Here is a 26,977-nt window from a genome sequence, read left to right as displayed (position 1 = left end):
GAAGTGTGGTTAGAAACAGTCAAACTACTTCCTCTTAGAAATTCTGAGTTGTGTTTTTCAAGGTTTTTTTTCCTCAAAGCCTATGGTTTAAGTGATGAAAAAAGGGGTCTTTATGTTTTTTCTACTCTACAATCTTCAAATCCTAGAACAGTTGAGATGGAAAGGCATGTCTGGAGACTGCCTTGTCCAAACCCCTGCTCCAAGTAGGGTCAGCTAAAGCTGGTTTCCTAACATCTTGCCTAGATGGGTTTTGAGTATCTTCAAGAATGGACACTCTACAACATCTGTGTGAAACCTGTGCCAGTATTTGACACACTCACTGTGAAACAGTTTTGTCTTCCATTTGAGTGGTATTTCCTGTATTTCAGTTTGTGCCCACTGCATCTTATCCCATCACTTGGTGTTATTGGGAAGGGTTTGGCTCTTTCTTTTTCCTCCATCCCTGGTTCTTCTATACATTGTCAGGATTCTCCATGAGCTTTCTCTTTTTTGGGCTGATTAGTCACAGCTCTCAAAGCCTCTCCTCATATGTCAGATTTCCCAAGGCCTCAGACACCTTCATAGCTCTCTCCTGAACTCGCTCCAGCTCGTCCATATCTGTTGTACTGGGAAGCCCAGCAATGAACACAGAACTGCAGATATGTCTTACCAGTGCTGAGAAGAGGGAAGAGATCACCTCCCTCAAACTGCTGGCAACACTCTGTGTAATTCAACCCAGGAGGATGTTGACCTCCTTTGCTGTGAAGGTTGGTTGCTGGCTTATATTCAGCTTGGTGTTCATGAGAGCTCTGTGGTCCTTCTCTGCACAGATGCTGTCCAGCTCTCAGCCACACCTTGCCCTGGTACTTGGGGTTATTTCTCACCAGGAGCAGGAGTTGACATTTCCCTTTCTTGGAGTTCATGAGGTTCTTCTTGGCCCAATCCTCCAGCCTGTAAGGTCCCTCTGCATGTTAGCACAATCCTCTGGTGCATCAAGCCCTATTCCCAGATTATATTGCCTGCAGACTTGCTGAGGGTGCATCCTGTCCCATCACCAAATCCTTAATAAAGATGTTGGGCAGTGCCGACCTGAGTGAGTACAGACCGCTGGGGTACACCACCTCTTCAGCTGGACTTTGTACTGCTGATCACAATCCTTTGAGTCCAGCATTCAGCCAGTTTCCATCCACCTCACTGTTTACTTATGCAGTCCTTACTTCATTAGTTTGTATTTTTTGAAGATATAATGGAAGACAGGGTTGAAGCACTTGCTGAATTCAGGGTAAAAAACATTCACTGCTCTCTCCTTTGAGGAGTCCTCTTCACCGTTAAAGCAGTCAATTCTGTCACCTGAGTTATTTCTTTTCCCTTTGCAAAATACTGAGTCTTTCTCATTGAAAATTAAATGGTTTGGGAAATGCAGTCAGATTTATATGTTATCAGTTCCATTCTCATTGGTGCTACTGTCAGATTTTGAGAAAGGCTACATTTGTCTCCCAGTGAAAACTGACAGTAAAAGTCGTTCTCCTCACCTGATTTTAAATGTCTAAAGATGAGCCTTTACTCTGTTCTAGTCATATATTTTGCCTGCTGTGAGGAAAAACAGAGCATGAGATATCTCTGGATGACAACTTTTCCTGTCCTGATGTAAATTTCTAAGGTGAGAGGATGAATTTCCTCTTGGAAGTAGGTGTCTCTTTACGTTGCTGATCTATAGAGTCCAAATGAAATAACACTTATAGTTTTTATAAAGATAAGTGAAATTATCCTCTCCCTTACATGAAAAATGCTTTAATCATGCCTATATCCTTAATGTTCTACTGATGTAGAACATCACCATGCTGTGCCCATAGCTGGAGCAAACAGGGAGAAAGGGAGAAAGTATCAGTCTTGGAGACTTGACCCTTCCCTTGGCATGGACTTCTGATTCTGTAGAGGAACGGTTTTCCTCTAGGACAGACAATATGGACAATAATCCCTCCACTTATGTTTGTCCAACCCTGTGAAGTGCATGGGAACAAAAGAACAGCAGCAAAATGTCTCCCTGCAGAGCTGACTAACAGCATCTGCAGCAGGGATGGTGCCAATGAAAGTGTAAGTGGCACCCTGGTGATGCTGCTTCGTTGACAGAGAGACATCAGAGTGCCTTCCTCAACAGAGATGCTCTCTATACTTTTGGATTCTTATCTGCTTATTTTACTGCTGTGCTGGAGTTGATTTTTTCCATAGTAGCTGGTATGGGGCTGTGTTTCGGATTTGTGCTGGAAACTGTGCTAATAATACAGGGGTGTTTTAATTACTGTTGATCAGTGCTCAAAATCAAGGCCTTTTCTGCTCCTCACTCCACCCCACCAGCGAGGAGGCTGGGAGTGCACAAGGAGCTGGGAGGGGACACAGCCCAATCGACCCAAGGGATGTTCTATATCACATGGTGACAGGCACAGCCGATAAGGCTTGGGGGAGAAGAAAAAGGGAGAGGTTCAGGGTGATGGCATTTGTCTTCCCAAGTCACTGTTACACTTGATATGGCCCTGCTCTCCTGGAGATGGCTGAACACCTGCCTGCCCATGGAAAGAGATGAATTACTTCCTTGTTTTGCCTTGCTTGCTTTCATGGCTTTTTCTTTCCCTATTAAACTGTCTTTATCTTAATCCACATGTTTTGTTATTTTATTATTCCATCCTGATGTGGTAGAATAGTGAGCAAGAGGCCGTGTGGGGCTGAATGCCAGCTGGGATTAAACCATGACAATGGTTTATTGCTGCTTCATTTCTCTTCTGTTTACAGTGGCCTCACTAAATTCAGGGCCACCTCATCATAAACATGATTTCTCCTCTGCTATTCATAGTGAAGCACAATTGCACCAATTGCATCATGATTAGCAGCAATATTCATCTCTGGCACAGGAATGATAAGAGCCCTTGTTGTAGTTAGATCAATTAATCTGCAAAGAAATGCTATGAAAATGTTCTTAGTCTGCAGACTGAGAATGGAATATATTATCACAGAACAGTCTGTAAGTTTTTGTCAATACAACAGTTAATGGTTCTTTATCTGGAGGAACTAAAGAAAGGTTTTCATCAGTTTTAATAAATCCATTTAAATGTTACATAAATGCATGAGATTGCATCTAGTGTCTGTTATAATAGGTCAGCATTGTAGATAATTTTTCCATTGCAATAAGGCTATGCCAGATCTGGAATATATTATTCTGGAATAGCTAAGACTAGAACACAATAATACATAAAGATGAAAGAAGCTATAATACCTAATGTATTTCTATATGCTGCAGAAATCTGTCTTCCATCTTCCATATAAAAATTAATGAATCCTCTTTTCTGAATATTGGACTTTACTGTCCCACAGTAGATACTTTCCATAAGTGTGTGGTTTGAATGGTAGAACACACAGCCCACCCCCCCACCCCATAGGAGAAGTGATTTCTAATTCTGATATTGCAATTACTAGCCATATTGTCTTAATTTTATGTAATTGTAGGTTTTTTTATTTCATAACTATTCAAAAGTATTTTTTTTGCAGTGTGATTGCCCAAGGAGGAGACTTGGCTCATACTTATTTTTGAGAGCCTACTCACTAGGTTCCTCTTTACCATGGACCAAACATCACATTGGCATTTTTTATATTTATCCTGAGGCATTTCATACACATTCAGTTCTGTTTTTCTGTGGATTCTTGTAAATAATTGTGGCCATCTCCCAGGTTCTGACTGTCCCTTTTTGATATCAATCTCAAGACTCTGTTGGCACCACAGTACTTTTTGTATATCTTGATACTGATAAATATTGAATGCCTCATGATCTGAGTGTATGATACACTCTCTCAGGTACTGGTAGCTATAATAGGTTTAAATGGTCCAAAACAGTGAAGCAGTCACCCCTGACGGATGAGAATGCCTTGCTGTTATCTGGACTACAAGGTCCATATAAACTTAACTTTTTTTACATGGTTGTTAGCCTTGGAAAAAGTTGCTATGAAATCATTGCCATCCGTATTGGCCATTATAGTAACTTACATTCTTAATTAAAGCCAAGAAATACAGTATAATTGTAGTTATTAGCCACACATTTAAAAACATCTTTTTCTTTACTTGACTTTACTAAGCTTTTAGCTGTCTTGTCCTTCATCTGGCCCCTAGGAAGGAGAGCACCAGATAGAAAATAAATTAAAGAAATGTTAGGTTTTTTATTTCAATGGAGAAGAAGAGTGAGGCGTGAATGAGACCCTCTGTCAATACTAATGCATAACATGCTGAAAGAACCAAAGATAGGACTGATGAGTGTTGCAATCCCTCATACAATGAGTCTTTAGAAATAAATTGTTTTTAAAGCCAAAACCAAGCAGGAGATGAGAGAATATATACTGAAGTGAAGAACTTTGGCATCCACATGGACCTTTGGAAGCACTGCATGTTATGTTAATATGCCATTGCACAACCTTATTGAAGGCAGCATCATATGCAGTGCAGCTGGTTCCAGGTGTTGGGACACAGCCTTGAGAGAAACTAATATAGCTTCAGAGAGACCGCATCTACTGTCAAGGACAGAAAAATTTGTATACTGAAAGTGTGAAAGCACTAAGCATCACTAACTCAGAACAAGTTCATGAGACTAAGAAAAAGGACTTTTTTTGGACCATGACAGGAGGACTGAGAAGAGAAGCAGCACAATTCAGTTTATACAGCATAGAAGTCAGAAGGAAAGCACAAATATGCATAAAAATGCCTGAATTATGGAAAGCGACGTAGGGTTTGAATAGGGTTTGAAAATAATAAATTAATTCTAAAGATTGAAATGGAAAGGAAGGAAGGAATTCGGAAGGAATTCGGAAGGAATTCGGAAGGAATTCGGAAGGAATTCGGAAGGAAGGAAGGAAGGAAGGAAGGAAGGAAGGAAGGAAGGAAGGAAGGAAGGAAGGAAGGAAGGAAGGAAGGAATTCGGAAGGAAGGAAGGAAGGAAGGAAGGAAGGAAGGAAGGAAGGAAGGAAGGAAGGAACTCAAGAACAATTCCTTCAGGTTGGAGGGAAGCATTAAGGTTTGCACAGAGGTCACAATGCACCTGTAGAGTTTAACACTGAGCATGATAGCAGTGTAACATTGGAGAGGTGTGTCACACTGGTTGGAAGACAGTTAACATACAGTATGAAAGAAAGCAGGGCTTATCATGCGTGACTAAAGAAGTTCCCCTAAATTTACCCAGGATAAAACTCACGCAGTATATTGAATGACAAAGCTTCCTACTCCTCTGGAAATCTTTGAACAAGAACATGTGGATGAAAAGTCTGGATCTCATCTTGATTGCAGAGGTGGTCAGTGTAAATGGAGAAACACCCTCACCTAGAGAAAATTCAGAGTTCTGGGATTTTTACTGGTAGCATTTTTACCATGAGAAAAGAAATATCAAGCTGCTGTGGGTTGTAGCTGGCATCAGGAACCTGAAGGCATGCACAAAAAGGAAAACACATCCCATCCATCCTAATGAAGCACTGAGTCATAGAACCTGCCACTGTTACAGTGCAGATATTGCAACACGATATATCAGACAAGGAGGCCAGTGGAAAGAAATATCTATGGACCGATTCTTGACAGATGTTTCAGAGATGTTTATTTCTCCAGCCGCATGGCCGGGATCTGCCGAGGAACTGCTCAATCACAGGACCCCAGGGTCCTTGCCTGCGCAGGGAACACAAAACAACCAATGGGGAATGAGGCTGACCAGGGGCAGGGAAACCCCGTGTCTCCCCCAGGGCCCCTCTCCCAGGGCTACATGGCAGGGGGGAAGGGACCCTGACATGCCACTAAATTTAAACAGCTCAACATCACATGGGAACATGAGCACAAATTGTCCTGTTTTGTGTACTCACAAAACAGCATGAAAATGGCATAAGTAGTAAAGTGACTGATGAACTGGCAACACAGATAGGAGTGAAGAGGCAGTGTTGACTCATTTGTTGGACCAGAAAACACAGACAAGTTCTGTGGTTGTCTGTTTCACATGATGGACAGTCTATTGCTGCCAAGGAGAGTTATGCACTAGGAATTACATCAAATAAAAACACAAAGCAAAACCAGCCATCCAAATACTGTGCAATGCACAGCAGATGAAGTAGAAACAAATTAGGCAGCAGTGGAGACTCCGATTTCTATCTGAAAATAGATTTTCAATTTTCTCAGACACAAGAGGTAGAAGAAGACTAGGATTTCAGTAAGACTAAAACAGATGTTTTGGAAGCAGGCAAATAAGCAAGCTTAACAGCGTAATTGAAGTACTCATAGTCTTCACAAAGATTAGTAATCAAATGTAAGGCACATCTCTTTGATGGGATATATCTTAGTGATCCCTGGCCTTAACAAGAGTTTGTGCTGTTAACAAATTACAACTGTTAGAAGAGAAAAGGCAGTGATCTCTATGAAATGTGGGAAGAAAAGAAGGGACTATAACAGGGAATAATCTGGAAGAAACACTGGAAAGTTTATACATGACTCGAAAGTAATACTCAGTTGCAACACCTCTGTAAACTGTTCTCTTTACAAACATGATATTTTATAAACATGGTATTATCCAGCCTATCATATATTTTATAGAGTATATCATATATGCAGTGTTGCACATAATGCTTGCAAGAAATTTTGACTCATTAGCTATGTCCATTGTAGTTTTTCTGTGTTATCCATTTTTGAAATGGTCATTCCTACAAATTATTTGTAGCTTAAAATAATAAACAACTAATTCAGAGGAGCTCATCAGCTTGGTAATATCCTTCAGAGCTGACACTTGGCAGGTTTCTGTAATGAAGATGTACTGCATTCATCTAATACATGTTCAGCATACCTCCTTCTTGCTTTCATCACTCTGACAATGAAAACATTTGTTGGCACAGTGCAGAGACTTCAAAAATCTTCTGAGACAAAGTCAGAACCTCTGATTCTTTGTCAGGTAAAGAAATTGTATTGATGTAGAATTTATTTAGGCATAGATGAGATGTGTATGTGGCTACTTGGAACAAGCTTGTTGGTAGAATACATTTTAGCCAAAATGTCATCTTTTTCCACAGGAAGTAAAGATCTTGGAGAGGGACAGAAGAAGAACAACATAGAACAGCACCATCAGGTAAATGCAAGGTGCAAGCAAGTATGTCTAGTTTTGCAGCGTAGAGGGAAAATATTTTTTCTATCAGAGCAACAGAAATAAACAGACACAGAAAGAAAAATGAAAGTGTTTTAAAGTAAATGAAAGGGTAAGGAGTGAGCAAGATGTTTTGGCTTTTTTGGAAATATCACACCACAGGAATTGATTGTACTTTAAAATCTTGACTGTGAGTACAAGGTGGTGAACAGCACCTGCAAAGGAACAAAATGTCTGGCTCCATAGCTTTAGGTTTTGAAGGAAGCCAGAGAATAGTCAAAACATAGAGAAAATCAGTCATCACTTTTGGAGACCCAGGTTTTATGAGTTTTGCTCACAAAACAAGTGAGGATTAAATTCAAGTTCTCTAAGGTTCCGAACCCATCTCTCAGCTTCTGGAGTCATGGAGTCTCGTGACATTCATCAGGCATGAAAATAATTAAAGAACCACTTGGGCTTGTTTTACCAAGGCAAAAGGATCTGCCAGGTAAAGGATCATACCATCTTTTGATCACCATCTTGGGTTGAACAAAAAGAGAATCATTAGTAGTAAGTATTACGTTATTGTCAGTGTTATGGAAAGTTCTTTGGATCAATTTCCTTCTTTGAGGAACACTGGAGAACCAAATTACACAGCACTATAGTTATGATTTGCCACTTCATACTGATATGAAGAAAGAGAAGACAGAGGTATGAAGGAGAACATACTTGGATTTATTGCTATCCACTTCCGATTTTTCCTTTTTTCAATACAGACAAAGTTTTTTATTGTTTCCACCAGGAATCACTAAAAATAATTGTTGTGACTTCCCACACAAGAAGGATGTTGGCCTCTTGGAATGAGTCCAGAGGAGAGCCACTAAATTGATCAGAGGTGCTGGAGAACCTCTCCTATGATGACGACCTGAGAGACCTGTGTTTGTTCAGACTGGAGAAGAGAAGGCTCTGGGGAGCCTTAGAGCTCTTAGAGCACCTTCCAGTAGCTAAAGTGGGCCTACAAGAAAGATGGAGAGGGACTGTTCACAAGGGCATGGAATGATAGGACAAGGGCGAATGACCTTAAGATGAAGGAGGGTAGGTTTAGATCAAATATTAGGAAAAAACTCTTTATTGTGAGGATGGTGAGGGCACTGGAACAGGTTTATGGATTCCCCATCTCTGGAAGTGTTCAAGGTTAGATAGTACAGAATTCTGAGAAACCTGGTTCAGTGAAAGGTGTCTCTGTCCATGGCAGGGGGGTGGAATTGGAACCCTTCCAACCCAAACGACTTTATGATTCTATGCTTCCATGACTTTTTGTAGCACATACTGAAAACAAATCTTATTTCAGATTAAACAAGGCAGCCAGGAAGACAATTTTGTGAGCAAGGTCACTGTCTATTGCATGCCTTTCACATTTTTTGAAATAATCAGTAGTGCTATGTTGGGGTCCCTTTCCCACTGCTATGTGGTCCTGGGAGAGGGGCCCTGGGGGGGAGACACGGGGTTTCCCTGCCCCTGGTCAGCCTCGTTCCCCATTGGTTGTTTTGTGTTCCCCTGCATGGGAAGGACCCTCGGGTCCAGTGATTGCAGCAGTTCCTCAGCAGAGCCCCGGCCATGCGGCTGGAGAAATAAACATCTCTGAAACATCTACCAAGAATCCGTCCATAGATATTTCTTTTCCACGGGCCTTCTTGTCTGAGACACGTGTTGCATACATGTGTTGCAATATCTGCACTGTAACAGTGCTATCAAGCTTTTATTATGTCACCTTTCATCAGTCAGTCTCAAAATACGTGACTTAATTGGACAATTCACTCAACTTTGTCAATTCAAAAGCCAAACATCCTCTCTAGAAAGCTGTGTAGGCTCTTTGTGAGAGAAATAAATAGACCCTTCCATAGTATGATCCATCTCCATGCAGACTGGTGTAATGATGCATAGAGGACTGAAGAGATGCTCAGAATTATCCAGCAACAACCATGGATCATTTCTACAACTGCAATGTCCAGTGAAGCATCAGCCAGGGTTATTCTCAGTTCCACAATGAGTTAGGAACTGTATATAAATCATGCAGACATTTTTAAAATTTCCAACTCAAACAAATAAAGATCAATTAAACCAGATTACCACCTGATTCTAATGTATTGTAAGACTCATTCTTGCTGTGGAATATGATAAATCCCAAAGTTATGAGATATTTTCGCTTTCCCAGTAGTGGACTAGGATACAGTCTCAGCTGCAGAATGAGAAAGGATCCTTATTGTTAAGATTGTTTTTCCAGGCCTACACATAATTCAGAGTCTGTGAGAGTAACACTTTTTGAGGATTATTGATTACTTCACCAGAGTAGAAGTTCTGATAATTGGATGAGTTGTTTTAACAGTGACAGTAATTTTTCTTCAAATGAGTTCCCAGTCCCGGTGTAAGAAACTCTGAGAAAAATTGTGTCACTTGTAGCAGTCAGAAGGGTAGATTGTATGATCAGATAATCTTAAGTGGTCTTAAAATGTTGTCTGTTACATCAGGTTGCCTATTACAGGAACAGAATGGTAAAATAATAGTCATTACACAGTTATATTCTCAAGCATGTGCTATGTAGTGCTTATGTAAGGGTTTTTATCATTTAGAATGTTTTCCAAACATCTTTCTAATATCTTGTAGGAAGTTACCTTCCTACAAGATATATGATCATCCCATATTTGGAAATGAAGACAAGAAGATTTAGGATTTTGAAGTTTCCTGAAGCTGGTACTTTTGCGCAGGGAATTGATTATGTCACTTACTGCCAATTTTGTCACAGAATTAATTTTATGAAGTTAGCAATCTCTGTGATGGACTGCTGCTTGTATATTTGGTCCTGTCAAACCCAAGTGGGTTTGCATAAATTTCAGCGACTAAAACTATCCAAAAATCCATGTTCATGAAAATCTGCCTTCTAAAGTGTCAAGCTGGAGGGCTTTCCAAACTGCTTCTTTTACATTAATCTTCTATAGCTCCTGAGAACCTGTCACTAGTGTTTCTTGCTATTGATTATGTTTGATTTACTGTCTCAGTGAAGCATATTTAACCCAGGAGAACATGCTCCTCATCCCTATTCCTTTAATTTAAACCATCAAGCAGTTACTTTGCTGATTCTCCTAACACCTATGAATTATTTTATGACAGCATGTACTATGCAATGGATGATCACAAACTTTCAGGCTTCTTTTCAATTGCTTTTTATCTCCTCACTTGTAAGCAAGGCATTAAATAAGCAGTACCCATCTGACATCTCTCTTCACTAGGTTTCCTCCTCACTGAATAATTTTGACGACTGTTGTGAAAATTTTACTTGCCTAGTAGCTGAAATGAAGAATTGCATTCTATTTAATGGTAGGGAAAAAAAATCAGAACCAGAAATCTGCTATAGATGTCTTCTTGTTTAATGGACACAATCAAGTCTCTCTGCTATACAAAAATATTCACGTAATGACAAAAGGAAAAATTTCTTAGATGGAAGGCATTAATTTTAAGGAATCAAAAAAAAAAGTAAAAATTGAACCTTCAAGATGGCTTGAATTTCAGCTATCATACTTTGTTATCAAAACCAGATTATTTTCATACAATACCCATGATAGTTGTGGAAAAAAAATATTGTAAGCTAATATTTTATCATAATCAATAGATACAATATTTGAACACTCACTACTAGAAAATTTCCTGACAAGTCTCTACATGATAACATCAATAAAATATGTATGTGACCCAGTGTGCTCTGCTTGTTTCATGCATCACAGGATATTCTCCAAAGCTAAGAAAACAGTATCTCTGTATCTGACATGGCAAGAGTTGTGGCAGGGTGTACAGATTGCCTGATGCTGAGATACTATCTTCTGGAAATTCAAAAAGATGCAAAAGCAGTTAAATGGGGTTCCTCCAATTTCTCGGTTAGGTTTAATGCCCATTATTATTAGAGATCTGGGATTATCCATATTATTTGTCAAAACACTTTTTTTTTTTCCAGACTTAGAAGATGAAAGTGATAGTACACATGCAAAGCAGCAGATGGAGGTAGTAAGATCTGAGATACCATATTATCATGGATGAATGTATGATTTCTGTTCCAGGGAAAAGCTATGGGATGAACAAATCTTCGGCAGAAAATTTTTTGATTGTTCATATTATGAAGATTTTTTGGATTACTGTCTTTAAAACTGAAAATGCAGTGGGTTAGAGAGCAGTCTGCTTCTTGATACAGTATTTTTTGCTGTGGTGAGGAGTTCAGTACTGGTGTTCAGGCATCTGGTTTTGTTAAATGAGGGAGAATCTTCTTCAGATGAATGCATGTGGATGCAGAAAAGGCAGAGAACTCCAAAAATGCTAACAAATCAGTTTTCAAAGCTACTCAGACATACGTCAGTGTTGATTGCTGGCAGTGGGAGATAGAGCCCCACCTTATTTTAAGGAGCTGAGCTCCTGAGTTGTGTCTGCAGTTCTTGGCAGCATCACCACTGCACCTGAAGTGTGGTGCAGATACATCTGTCCTGGATATAAACCACCTAGGGCTTTTTCAATACCAGATGAGCAGTGGTGATTAAAAGCATGTCATGAGCTGATGTTTAACTGTTTGCTAAGGTCACGGGTAGATCTAGTGGTACCTGTGATGAACTGCTACCAGTCCCCAGGCTGGTGTTTTAAAGCTTTCTCAGATACAGCAACACCTCAGTGCTGTGAGCAGCGGGAGACTGAGTGCTAAATGCAGCTCTGCTTCACAACAGTGGATGTACCACTTCCCCAGAGTGAGCTTTCTATTTCTCCTCCTGACTTTCCTATTTACATTTTACAGTCTTTCCGGCCAAGCTGTCTTGAAAGAAATGAAAGTCAAGCTGCCTTTCACTAGAGTTGTTAGCAAAATTGAGCCTACTTCCTCCTCCATTACCCAGCTGGTGTAAATCAATACAGTTCTGGTGAATTAAGTGGTACTTTCTGCCATTTCCTCTAGTTACAAACTCAATTCAGTATCTCCCTGGTGTCTGTCATGGATGAGAACAAAGAATGTTAACAGAACAGCATTACATCTTGTATTTCTTCAGTGGGGATGGTTTCCTTCTCAGTGGTCCTTTTTATTTTTATTTCATTTTAAATTTTATTTGATTTCTTTGCCCCATTCTGATGCATTAGCAGCTGTGTGGAGAACTGTGGTGTAATCTCTTTTGTTACACTGGCCTTACTTAAGTTTCTTTCCATGTACCACAGAGGTAGGCTAAAGAGGTTCCAGTGGCACTTGTGACTTGATCACTGCAGAGGCATAAGTAACAGTTTTACACAAGAAGGAAAGAAAAGGCTGCCTGAATGCTGAATGACTCCATGTGGTTTGCCACCCACTCACTCTGCTGAAACATGGTCCATTAACTCGGTATGGCTGATGCAATTCGAAAAGGGGAAGCAGTTTGTACAGCAGTCTACATTTGCCAATAATAACTTCCTAGATGCAGGGGAAATAAAAGGGTGGCACAACATGATGCTGTGCAGAAGTATTCTAATTCACTCTGAAAAACATATAATACCTAGCAGTGTCTTCTGCGGTGAATAATCTTGAGCATGATAGATGTGAAGGACAATGTACAAAGTTTCTAGAAGTTTGATTTTTATGCTTTGAATTTGTGGACCAGTTATGTGAGACATAATAAGAGTACATAGATGAATAATGGTGGGGGCAACCTTACTGCTCTCTGCAACTACCTGAAAAGAGGTTGTAGTGAGGTGGGGGTTGGCCTCTTCTCCCAAGTAGAGAGTGATAGGACAAGAGGAAATAAATGCCCTCAAGTTGTGCCAGGAGAGGTCTAGATTGGCTGTTAGGAGAAATTTTGTCAGTGAAGGGGGGAGTAAGGATTTGGAACAGACTGCCCAGGGAAGTTGTAGAATCACCATGCCTGAAAATGCACAAAAATGTATGGATGGGGCACTTAAAAACATGGTTCAGTCGTGAGCTTGGCAGTGCTGGGTTAACGGTAGGACTAGATGATCTTAGATTTCTTTTCCAACCTAAATAATTCTATTATTCTATAGATAAACAATATATCTACCAGGATTCAGCTACCCATATATGTGTTTGCATTGAGGCTGGAGTATTTATTCAATTGTGAAATGGTAATGGCAGTATTTCCAGTACACAAAACCAATCACAGTAGCTAAAAGGGGATGAAAGGAAGAGATAATAGCTGCTGACCAGGATATAGTGTTTTGGACAGGATTTTAGCTGTATTCCCTTGTAAAGTTTAAATTGCCAGTTCTAGAAGTGTGTAATGGGAAAAATCTGTTCCTTTAGTAGGGTATTCAGTGATAATTTTTATCTGTATCTAAGCAACCAAAAAGAGTTAAAATGTTATTCATTTATTTGGGTTACAGAAGAGATGTTAAGTGTGCTGCCTAAAATTTGGGATGAATTGAATTCTTTGTTCTGCATAGACTTTTTAGAGGATTTGGGGGAAATAACTTACACTCTTGAATCTCATTAGAGGTTTGATTCAAACACAGAGAAGGTGCTGAAACTAATGATCATCCAATAATTAATAAGGCATAAAAAGACTTGAGCGGGTTAGAAGGAAATGTATCACCTGAAAATTTGCTGATATTGCCAAGTTTCTCTACTCCATAATGTGTTGTGTGTTTTATTTCATTTTTATATCTCTTGGTTTATAGCTTTTCATTTTCTTCATCCTTATGAAGCAAGTTCAAGTAAGAAATAATAGGATTATCTCTGATGTGAGAAGACAGTAAAATCCACAGAGCTGACAACCAGCACCATTCTTGTTCTACCAAAGGGATTTTTCACATTTGGACGTAGGATTGTGCTAGACAGAAGAAAAATAGTACTTAAATAACCCTATTCGGAAATAAAACCCTCAGGAAGAGCTTTGTGAAGATATTTTTCTTTACAGGCTTTTTTTTTTCTTTTGCAAATACTTTAACCAAGTGGCAGCTGAGATAGGAAGTGTAGAAATGACAAAGCTAAGGTTCTAGCTGTAAGATTTATTGCACTGGGTCAGAAACTTTGCCCGCAGAGCTGAAGCTGAATGGAATTGTGCTGAGGAACTAGGATGGATAAGATGGTTTCAGACCTTTTAGGCTGACCATTAAATCCTCCTCATTACTGAACAAGACTGTCTTTTTACAAGTCATAGAGATAATTAGCTAAATCCCACTGAGTGAGAGGTATGAGGGGTGGCTCATAGCATGTGTTCAGGGTCAGCCTTAAATTATCCACCATGGATTGACCTCAGTTTGCTGCACTGCATAAGGCATTATCACTGCCTTGTCTTCACTCAGATTTTGCAGTGCTAACTATATCAGTGCAGATCAAAATTTTGTAATCATTTGTAGAAGTGGAAACACAGTTAATGGAATTAGAAAGGCAGAAGTTACACATCACATTTTAGTCATACTTTCCCCCCATGTTTTGGTTTCTTTTACAATGGAACAAAAGTCTCTTCCTTCTAGCAGACTCAATAATTTGGAACTTGCTTCCTCCTTTTCATCTTATTTTTTGGCTTTCCATAATGTTGAATATTTACAGACAGATTTTTTTCTTTTTTTCTGTTTAAAAGGAATACTAGAACAAAAGGAACTTGGTTGTTCTGCTTTTTTTTTGGAGGGGAGGGTGTCATGCACCACTCAGCTTGCTGAGTTACCATATTCAGCTGATGCATAGCAGAACATGCATCTGCTTTAAACTTGTGAAATAGCTTTAAGTTCAGGGAAGGATGTTTGAAAGAGTACATTTTACCACTCAGGAGCTCTGTGTATTGATGTCAGTGATGAAGTGATCTTGCAAAGAAAGGAGCTAAACCCTTATCTTTTCTATCTTTATGACTGAGGGAACTTTTTGAAGGCAAAGATATTAAAATATTACTAAAACAAATAAACAGTCCTTTTAAAAACTCTACCACTTTGTCATAAGGAATCCACTTTTGGTGTCTATCTACTCATGCAAATATATTTATTACAAAGAGCGATTCAGAGAATATGGATACAATCAGCCACTGGAAATGCCAAACTCAGTTGTTATAGACAGTATCACAGTAGCTTTGAATATCAGAAATCCTATTATCTGTCAAGTCTGAATTGACAACTAACAAATGGAAGTGTTTGAAGAATGAAACCTTGTCACACAAACTGTAATTTCATTTGACCTATTCCGTGCCTTTTGGTTTGATGTGTGGGTGGAGGAAAAAACCCCTGGGTTCCGTGTGCAGGTCACATCCTTTGCCTGTCAGGTGCTGTGCAATGTGAGCTGACTCACTGTAGAATTACAGCATCAGAGGTACCAGTCTGCTCTGGTAAGAGGTTGTCAAAAGAGACAGGAAAACAAAGAGCAGTGAACAAATAGAATAGTTTCACTGCTGTCTAGTGTAAAAAAAATCATAAATTAAAAAAACTAAATTCTAATGTTTGCATAAATGGCAGCTTTGGAAAACACAAAGTGCTATGAGAAAGACAATCTCTGGTTGTTTGCTGAAGGCTGCAAAAAATGCTGTCTTGACCAGTTGCATACCAAAAACCCCCAGTGAAAAAAGCCTATAAAATATAGGAAAAGTATGTGTTTATGAGTGAGCCAGGGGGTATTAGAAATTAATAACGTTTTTAATCTAGCTAAATACCTTCCTACTGCCTGAAATCTGCAATGAAAGTATTGTCATCCTTGAGGAGAGTGAAATTTAACTGTTGTACTGGTGACTGCAGTTTTTTGTCCCAGCAGCTGCAGCAAAAATCCTTGGGGCTGGATTTGAATACGGGTTTGGAGCTCTTTCCTCTTTCCTGAAGGACAGAAGAAGAGATGAGACTTGAAATTTGTTTAATTGAGGAAGATTTTGACAAGAGAGTGATCACTCATCTTTGATCCAGTTGTGTTGAACACTTAGTGTTCTACTCTGATTCTTTTCATGTTTCAAATGTAAGTCCTGAAACAGAGAACATGGCTTTATAGCTAGTCTATTGTATTCTTGTAAATTTAATGGCAACGTTTCTTGACACTGAGATTGACTGGCATGATGTAGCCTTTGACTATCCTAGTGAACTTATTCTCCCAGAAAACTAGCTTTGTATTAAGTGTAATTGGTGCAGAATAAAGCAGGGAATTAGTCAGGAGGAAGTCCAGCTTTAGTCAGGAGCTGTATTTTTGTGAACATGCAATCTGCAGAAAATTACCCCCTTCAGCAGTTATTGGCCAGGAACAGTGTTCCTGCTGATGCACATGGGCTGTTACCAGCTCCAGCACAGAGAGGGTTTAACAATGACCTCCAGACTTACTCACTGGTTAAGTAGTTCTATGGCTGAATTCCCATTTGCTTAATTAGGACTGGGAATTGTTTTTCTGCGGTTTTGCTTAAGTAAAAAATAACCAATACGGGCAGTACTAATACAAAATTACCAAGTATCAATTAAAATAATGCATGTAAAAGGTTTAATGGGATTTCCAGTGGAATTCAGGTGGCCTGTTTTTTTGTAGATAACTTTTTGAGGAAATTCAAAGCCAAGAAAACAGTTAAAATTATCAAATATAGAAGCTAGGAAAACAAATTCTAGTTAAAAAAACATTCTCTGGAAAAATTCTCCTATGGAAACACATTAAGAAAAAACAGATGAATATTACACTGCCAGCCATCCTGAACACAGCCTCAGACTCTGATCTGAGCTCCACACTCCTAAGTCTCATTCACACTCATCCCCAGTGTTTTCAGTGGAATTATTTAGGATTGATATTGCTGTAATATGAGTCTTTTTTTTACCTTGTTTGGTGAAACACACTTTCCTCCCTTCAGCTGACTGCATGTTCCCTCTCAGCCATCGTTGATGCATTGCTTGTATCTCCCAATCTGTTTGGAGGACAGCTGCTATGAATGCAGTGTGAGATGGTCAAACTATCCCTGTCACTTTCTGTGTTGTGTATTTGTTGTATGCATGGGGTAGTTAAAGCATGATGGAGAAATCCAAAAACTCACTATTCCATGGTCTGTTGTCAGATAACTGAGGTATAATAGAGACAAAGGTAATTCCTATATTTTCATGTAATCTGTAGCAGCAGTGTTGGACTTTTCTATTCAATTTTATATGATTTCTTTCCTTTCCTTTGGATTTCAGGCTGTTCTAGCAAAGCTACAGGCAGAGTTTTGCTGTATAGTACAAGAAATGTGTGCCTTTTGGTCTGAATTCAAGCTGTCATTGCCCAGTGAGCTCCCCTCTGTTTCTGTGGGTACTTGCAGACTTGACTTCTCTGTAGCTGTGTTCAGCTGTGGATTTTCATTTGGGGTTGGGAGGTTTAATTCACTGGACACATGCATGTTGTGTTATAACTGGGCTATTATGCTTTCCCTTAGCCTGAGCAGCTGCAGTTTGGTGTTGGAGCAGCAGTGCAATCACGAAGCCTGGTATTTTGTGACCTAATGGACCAAACCTCCCAGGGCTATTTGCAAGGCAGCTGGGATAAGCTGTAAGTGGCACAAGCCAAGGCACTCGGTAATATTGCTTTAAGATGAAGCTTGGTAAAGCCTTATTATGATGAACACTCTCTGATATTTGGTAGTCACATAGGGATAGTGCTTGCCAACCTTGTCCTACCAAAGAACATGGCAAGTCTATGTTTTTTCAATTCTGCTGCACTAATTTGGTGCCAAATTTTAATATCACCATTATCTAACTTTTCAGCATCTTTCTGGTCGTCAAATAACAAACACTCAGAAGAAGAAATGGGACAAAGTAATCTATCAGGAAATAATGTCATCTCACACAGTTTATAACTGTGATAGGATTTTGGTATGATGCCGGCATGGGAATCCAGTGACCTCAATAACATCTTTACATGATTTCTTTCCTGCTCTTTACTGCTCTCCCCTCCATAAAGTCTGCTTTATGCTAGTGTGTCACTTAGCACTTTTGACTGGTCTGCTTTCAGGTGGGGCTCCAGAGTTTTGTTGGCCTTTTAGTTGCTTCCTAAATTCACAGTTTCACGATTAGTCCTCCAGTAATATGTCACTTCTATTACAGTCTTAATTTTTTGGTTTTGGTGTACTTTTCCTTATTTGTCTTACTCAATTTATCTCAATAATCTATATGCTGCTTTTATTCTTTCTATATAGATACAGAAGATCTCCTTTTCATATTTTGTCTTGCTGGCATTTCATTTGTAAACTTGTAATTGATGCCTAAAATTCGGGGCACCCTGTAGTGTTCGTCTTCTACTTGGAAGCAAATCTCATCCTCCTAGTCTTAGACAGATTTTTAGTATTCCAGGTCCTCTTGGCAGCTTTCTCTGGGGTTCATCAGTGATGTGTCTACACAGTTAGTTAAATGTCAGTCTAAAGTGATTGTTAAGCTGAGATTCAAGTGACGTCCCTGGTGCTTACACACACTTTTAGGAGTATTCATAATTGAAGCTCTGAGCACTTTGGGAGTGGCTTAGGCAGAAGGTGACCAGTAGAGAACCAGGTTCTGGGAATTACTCTCCTGAGGGCCAAGGACCTGCCCACAGTGGGTGTGTAACATACCACACCAATCTTGTGACAAGCACTTGAGCCTACTCTTCGCCTCACCAAACACGCACAAATCTGATGTCTCACTCTTCATATACATGTGAACATATTTCAAGCACTGGAACAAGCTGCCCAGGATGTGGTAGAATCATCATACCTGGAAATGTCCAAAAAACATATGAATGTGGGGCAAGGGGACAAGATTTACTGGTGGACTTGGCAACGCCGGATTAACATTTGGACTTGATGATCCTAGAGGTCTTTTCCAACATAAAAAAATTACGTGATTCTATAATATGTATGTTCACAACATATGTGAGAATGCCCAGGAAACACTTAACAGAGAAGCTTTTCATTTGCTGATCTTTGGGAAGAAGTTAAATGTAGTAAGTATGTGGAGGTAAGTTTTTAATCCCTGTTAAACAAAATCATAGTGAGCATGTTGATTGCTTTGTTTTAGTCTAAAAAATTGACTAAATTGTAAGACTTGGCTTACAAGCAAACAAATAAAAGCAGATGATGATTTGAAACTACTGCCCTGAAAAAAATGTAAATACACCACAAATATCTCTGTATATGTAAAAGAAAGCTCATCTATTTCTTTTGCCATAATAAATGCCTCATGCACTCCACTGTGATTTGGTTTTAAACTCCTACAATTGGAAAAAAATGAATAAATAGTCCCCGAACAGACAAAAAGGAAGATTGCATTTCTTAAAATTCCAGCCCTTTCCCAATGTTCATCCATTCTTTGTGCAGAAGGAGGATGTGAGAAGGAAAGGAGCACCCAGTCCAAGTATTAGTTTAGCTGACGAGGACAGTACTGCCAGTAAGGCTTCTCTGGTATCAGAGAGCAATTATGCACCAAACATGAAAGAAAGATCAAGCTCCAGACAGGCAGAGAAATTAGATTCCAAACTTTTTAAGAAATTGAGCTTTTGCTTTTCTCATCACCAATTTCTCTGATATTTCTGAAGGCTTTTTATGGAATTGCACCCCTCTCTTTTTAATCGATGTAAACATTGATTAGTGATTTAATCTGGAATAGGATTTATTAGTTTATTAGTTTCATTCTGTAGTGATAACAGAAACTCTGAAGAAACACAGCTGAGAGGTGGTCATGGAGCGTGGCATAAATCAACTGTTCTTGCAAATGAAACTAATTTGATCTAGTGTTCCAGAGACTGCTTTAAAAATATTCTGCAATGAAACAAGATGTTGCATATGATTTTCCAAGTCTTTCTCTCCAAATGGCAATGTAATTGCAATGCTTCTTTTGGTAAAATATTCTTCACCTAAAGCAGTATATTTCACTGAATCAACTGCTGTGGATTTCTACACTGAAAGAATTTACTTTGGGATGTAGACTTTTGGGTTCAAAGACATGATGTGAATTCACATTGTTTTTAGCTGGAGCTGGGCACTTTACCTACCATTGTGTTGCAAATTATTCCCCTTAGTTTTTCAACTGCAAATAAACTGATTCAGCAGTTTCTCCAGAGACATGCTTAGAAAATAATGTGTATAATAGTCTTTTATCTGAGTGCTGCAGTTCACACTCTGCATTTCACTGCATGCATTGTAGTTATTCCAAATTCATGTCAGTCTATGTAAGAATATTAAGACTATTACAAACCCCAGATTTTGGAATGGGATGGAGAGGATTTCCAAACTAGAAAGTTGGTTTTGTTCTGTGGGGTTTATTTGTTATTTGTTTGGTTGGTTGGTTTGGGGTTTCTTTTTATTTTGTTTTCTGTGGGTTTTTTTGTTGTTGTTTTTTTTTTGGTTTTTTGGTGTTTTTTGGTTTTTTTGGGGTTTTTTTTGTGTGTGGGTATGTTTTTTTTTTTGAGTTGTGGCTTTGGTTTGGTTTTTTTTAAGCATTTAGCAGGGAATGTATAACAGAATCTATTGGCTGGAAACAGAATGTAGCCAAGATAAGACATTTATTCCTAGCTGTCACAAAGACAGCACTACAAACCAAATTTTTAAAGGATATAAAAAATTTTCTCTGATTTTTTTTGCAGTTCAAGATTAGTTGTGAACCTACAATGGTAGAAGTAAAGTAGTTTCTTACAATGTCTATAAAAATAATGTTTTGATATATGATTCTAAGTTTTGTTTTCTGTTGCTCAAGAGCAGATTATTTTACTATTTCCTCTCAGTTTGCAAATCTATATATGCCTCATCAGTGAGATTGTGTTTGCCTCAAAAGACGAAGATCAAACTATACTAGAGCGTTATGTAACTATGATACCATTGATGTTAATCCTTTAAAACAACAGAGAGGGAGAGAAAAAGAGAGAGAAAGATTATAATTCAAGAGTTTGTGTATAGGCAAAAAAATGCACTGAAAACATATCTGTAAGTGTTTTGGAGAAAAAAAAATCCAGTTTTCAGTCATATCACAGATTTTTTTTAATACTGTTCAAAAAGTACCTGACTCTACATAAACACCAACTATAACATGATGTAGACAATTGAGAAACAAGCAAGTGTGTTCTTCAATGCTAAAATAAATTACATTTGTACAGGTAGAAAGCAAACCAAAGCTGATAAAAATGTTAAATTTTATGAAAAATCATTTTCAGTTCACATCAAAATAATAACTTTACATTCTCTATGTTTTAATAGTATAAGCAGCAACAACATAAAAAAGAACAAACAGTCACAGAATGTTTGAAACCAGTTCTTCATAAGTTATTAGCAAATTAAAAAAAATAATAATTACAAGCACTTGTAGCCCACACAAATCTTTTGGAATTGGCACCATCTCTCTAAAACATCTATATTCTATATAGATTTCTAATTACAAATACCACCAGCAGCTGCCATATAATCCTATTAGTACATGTAATATACATAGTATATTTGTTCCCATTTGGCAGATCGGAGTGACTTAATGATTATTGTTTGTTAGTACTGTCATTGCTCAGGTGAGACAAAACCAGCCATATACACCAATTCATCACCCAGATGAATTTTTTACTTACCTTTATGCTTCACTGGTCTGTATCTCTTTTTCTTTTCACAGTATAAAATTGTAAGTGGCAATTGCAGAGATTTTTACTGAGAATGTAATAATAAACCACCGCAAAAAAGTGAGTTCAGGTAATTCAACTTAAGTGTTTACTAAATGAAGTGCACACTCAAATGGGTAGCAGATGAATGATTTTCTTGTTCATGGAGAGTATTGACTTCCTTTTAGGAGATTAATGAAACTGCCAGAAAACTGTCACCTGTTGCTTATTTTTGGACATGTTCTCTCACATCCCTTAACACATTTAGTTAGAGGGTGATTTTCCCATTGGGCTACCAGATAAAGTAGGAATGATAAAGATGAATGGTAGGAAGGACCTATTCACCAAGCCTAGCTTCAGGAATGAACCTAATAAAATCCATCTGCTGTTTGATTCAAAAGAGAGTGGGAAGAACATCCTGTCATTACCATTCTCTGCAGAACAAATAGCCAAAATCTAGACTTCAGTGGCCACTATCCAACTTTGATTTTCTTTACATGTGTATCAATCTGGAATGATTCCATTGACCTCAATAGATTAAGGGTCAATGCCAGCAAAGGACTTCACCACTTAAAATTATTCAGTGTAATAAATAGGTTTTTTTTGCTCTTGTGTGGAGGTGAGGACCTTTTGTTAAATATCTAACCTTGCTGTGGAGTTTGTGAGAAGAGCTAGTGCCCAAGAAAGCAACACAACAAGGAAAGAGATGTCTAGGAATACTCTATTTGAGCCAGTATGGAAATGCAATGTGCAGAAAATGCTAATTTTCCACTGGGATCAATTTTTGGAGAGAACTATACATTTTGTTCCAGGTCACCTTTGTGGCTGGAGGAAAATTAAATGGATCCCTTTTTCTGCAGTGTCAGAGAAGTAGAAACCTCAAGTTTAATTCCTTCACCTATCCAAGAAGACTCAATCTCTTCTTTCCATGACGGGGTCTGAGAACTCCAGATGGAAGACAAGATTTCTGCAGATACAGAGTTATCGAAGGGCACATCCTTCCCTCCTGTCACTAAAACCCTTTTCAGGGAAGCATTTAACTTTCTTTTTAGCCAATATGTAGCCCAGACAAAAGGTTGTCTCCACTTCTTTGGAGTTAAAATACTCACCTTGTCTCTGCTCCAGAGATTTTTAAAGTATTTTATATTAAATGGTCATATATGATCTCTAATTTTATTCAGTGTTTATCTTATGGTTTCACTGTTCCTTTTCCACTGCAATACTCTTGAATTTGTTTCTGTCCTGTGAAGGGAAATGAACAGAGGGTCTCAACATTGAGTCATTAGAGCACTTTGCAGCCAGGAAAGTGTACTATGCATTCTGTGTCCTCTTTCATGGGATATATAGGGATTTAACCTAGGAAGCAGTGTTTTCTGCATCCCTGAAGGGTTTTAACATGAGTTAGGTACAAAGATCCTTAGATGTGTGATGATCAGGCTAGTTCTGAGCATACACAGACATACTGTGCTAGATGCTAGATTAAGGTGGCATTTGAATAGTTGTTTTAAAATTGAGCTTAAAATGTAGGTATTAAATTCTACTGAAATCCTACTTTAGGCTCCAAAGTCTTTTTTTTTGAGTCAGCCCTGGCAGTGGTCTCCAACACAATAAAAAAGTCATGGCCACATTATTAATCCTGAGCATGGTGCTCTGATTTCCCTAAGGAACCAACTCTTTTGTATGCTGTCAGTTGCTGTCATCTTTTATCCTCTCACCTCATAAATGGTGTATTCAGCTGAATAACAAGGTTGCACACTTTCCTTTACAGAACTTACACCCACAGATATGCTGTCTTTCAATTTGGTCTTGCACACTAAAGAAAACATTCCCAGGGGAACTCTGCTATCATCCAGAGTGAGAATCATGAACTGGCCTTCCCATTTACTTTCTTTTGATATCTTATTCTCCCAGTTTTTAACAAAAGTTTTCCTTTACAAACACAGCAACTGAATAAACATCCAAGCAAATTAACATAACTTTTTTTTTTTTCTTGTAGAACTTTTAACAGTTTTTTTTTTAATTAGCATTTAGTTTCTATCTCACTCTTGTAGCTGGAAATCAATGGAAGAAGCCAGCACCTTGTGATCAACCAGGGTTCCATGAAACATCAGCAAGTGATTTGTGGACTGTGGTCTAAAAATCTCTGGTCTAAGGTATCTGCATGAGTCTAGGCACCAAATGTTCAGATAGAAGTACAAGGAAGCACATCTTCAAAGTCATGCAATCATTCTTCAGAGACAATTTAAAAATACAGTTCTTCAGTATTGCAAAGACCTTCCCAACTGGTCTGCCAGAGTGACTCACTTTATTTCAAGAGCACAAATCAGAGGTGGTTACACCATCACTCTTTAGGGTTGGCCTGAAGCACAAAAGAAAGAAGAGATTTTTTTTGAGGTCCCTGCAGTCAAGAATGACAATAGTTTCAAAGCCTTTAATTCCCTTTCTGGCAGCAGCACTAAATTGGAAGGCAAATTTCAAGCCATTCAGTTGGTACTTACACATTCTTTAGTTAGATTGAAAAGTGTTCATGATTGTAACTTTTGCATTTATGTCTGAAAACCCCTGCCACTATATCGTAATGTCCTAGACAGAGACTAGCATACAAACAGAATAATGAAGTCATGATGTCTGCCATTTGTATTATTTTTTTCTCTTGTGTCAAATCCACTGGCTTCTCTTAAAGAACTTTCCAGTCTTGCAAATCTCGCACTGGGCTCATTTGCATTATTACTACAGGCATTACACCATTGTTGCTTTCTTTTCCAGAAAACCTTTCCTCCCTTTGTTGAAGTTCAAACACATCATACAAAGTGATGTTGATGTATTCTAGCCTGTACAATTAAAGTGGATTCTGCCTTCTTTAAATGCCCCTAAGGTTGCCCTACCTTTCATTAAAAATAAACTGACTCCAAGAGGGTACTATCCCAGCAGGGTCCATCCATGGTTCCTTGTGCAATTAAAATTTCTGCTGTACCTAATGGATATGCAAAAGATACATGACTCCTCTGAGAGTGAGCAAAATTGTTTAAAATTTGGGTTGCACAACAGTAGGGGTTTAGGCTCTTAAAACATGCATTCAGGTGTTAGATTGAGGATTTTGTGAGTGTGGGCACATGGTGCATCCTCATACCTACATCATCGTGACAGTATATATTAACATTGTCAGGAAGCTCTGAGCAATAGCTATGGCCAGGATGGTGCCATTTGAGAGCAGAAGAGGTATGTTTATGCTGAGCTTGACAGTTTCTATTTTTCACTCCTTTTTACTAGCTTTGTATTTAAGGAAACATTTTTATGTTTGTCTGTATAATCCTTCCACTGCTGATTATTTCACAGTGCGGTGAAACTCACAGATTTTAACGGGAATATAATTATATTAATTGTACACCACCTTAAGAACAGACTACAGGAACAGGGACCTAAAATGCTACGAAAGATCAAGGTGGAGGATGTTCTTGTAAGAATATTGGTCAATAATTTGAAGTATAAGAGAACAGATAGTAATAGCATCCCTTTGAAATTCACATTAACTATCTCAGTACACTCTGTTTCTATTAAAACATTATTGCACTGATGGGAGACTAATACTGTCATATAAGTTGTCCATGAACAACATTTCAGTGGTCTAAACTCCCTCAAGGAGGAGGTTTGTATCACAGACTGATTGGACATGCTTTTCCCTTAAATGTGGGTTGTGACCTGTGACAGAAGACGCTTTCTCCTGAAGACATGGACAGCTAGGGAATGATGAGACATGCTAGTACTGTGAACCAAGAGGGTAAAACTGAGCTCTAGTCTGGAAACCATGCAGCTGCACAGAACTGAGTCCACGCTGATCAGTCATGCGAGGAGGCAAGAACTGCATATGGGCAACAAGGACCTTCAGTCATGCCTTAGTGTAGGGATCTGCCTTCTGGAGTAGAGCTGTTTTGTGACCTGCCTGTTCATGCTATAGGCAAAGCTGATAAATGACTGTACCTGACAAAACAAGCATGCCCAGACTGCAATTGGATAACACTGCCTGGCTCTAGAGTCACTAGAATATCTCTGTGAGGTGCTGGTCTGGATTCAGTCATCTATTACTTTTCGTTCTTAAATGTTGTTGAGCAGCAAATTGGGGTGCAACACATAATAGTAAAACAAGCATCCCAAAGGAACAGAAAATACTCTTTGCTAAAGTATGTGAATGTGCTTTCATCTTTTACTTCTTTGATCAAATATTTATTATTTTGAACATGGGGGAGGAAAAGGAGGTATGAATTTTGATTACAAAATATTTGTTTTCTTCGAAGAAACAAGATCTAAAGGTTTTGAAAATAAAATATAGCAGCCTTATTTCAAGGCTCCCTTCCTTGAGGCTGTCTTCTATATAAGGCTACATCAACTCAACTTTGAATTGAAGTACATTACTCATCACTTCATGCTATCCTTCAATAAAATAAAACAAACCCATAAAAGTTTGGCACCTGAGGACAGCTATGTCATGAAGAAGAGAGCCAATACAGTGTGCGTTTAGGGTCTGACTTACAAGTTCTATGTAACTACACCTATCAAAAATTATTTAGCTACTATTCAAACTTTAAAACTCTTCCCTGCCTTTATTAAAAAAGTGCTGTGACAGTATGAAGTGCACTAAACTGTACTACCTTGATATAGGAAAAAAAATATGAGGAATCCCCTTGTTTCTTCTGTGAGTTGCTAAGAAACAAAGAATCTGTTGGTTCATATCTCATTAGGTCTTCTCTGTTTTAACCTTTACTCTGTATTGCTTTGAATGTATTTTTTTCTTTCTTTTTTTTTTTTTTTTTGTCACTGTTCATAGCTGCAAGGCATCAGCAGCAAAACAAAGTTTAAAATTGTTGCTTATTAAAGAGCAGCTTAATAACCTCTAAGCAGACTTTGACACAGGGTTTTTTTCCCTATATATATATATAATGATTATGACAACCTTCCCACTGGCAGTTAGCATTCGTCATAATCCAAATTGGTATCCTAGAATTCTGTCATTCAAAGGATGGAGAAACTCCTTAGGGTGTTTACCTGTTCCTTACAAGCAAAGATGGGAATCTGAGCAAGTATTTTAACTGGTAGCATTATCACGAGAATGTCCATAAAAATGTGTTAATTTCAGTAGGGACTGCAGCTATAATATAGCTTGGTAGTGCTGCTAGAAAGAGAATATTCACCTCAACAACTTGCCCTGATAAGGGAATTACAAAACAGTACTCCAGAAAATATTTTTTGCTACTTCATTATTAGTTGGCAACATGGTGAAATAGTCAGGAAATCTTCCTTGGGTTTTGTTGTTGTGAAGGTGAATCCAATGTTAACAAATTGAACTTTTGATACT

This window comes from Aphelocoma coerulescens, chromosome 1 (assembly GCF_041296385.1).
Source record: "Aphelocoma coerulescens isolate FSJ_1873_10779 chromosome 1, UR_Acoe_1.0, whole genome shotgun sequence".
In the NCBI taxonomy this organism is placed as follows: Eukaryota; Metazoa; Chordata; class Aves; order Passeriformes; family Corvidae; genus Aphelocoma; species Aphelocoma coerulescens.
Note: the sequence above shows the minus strand (reverse complement) of the source record.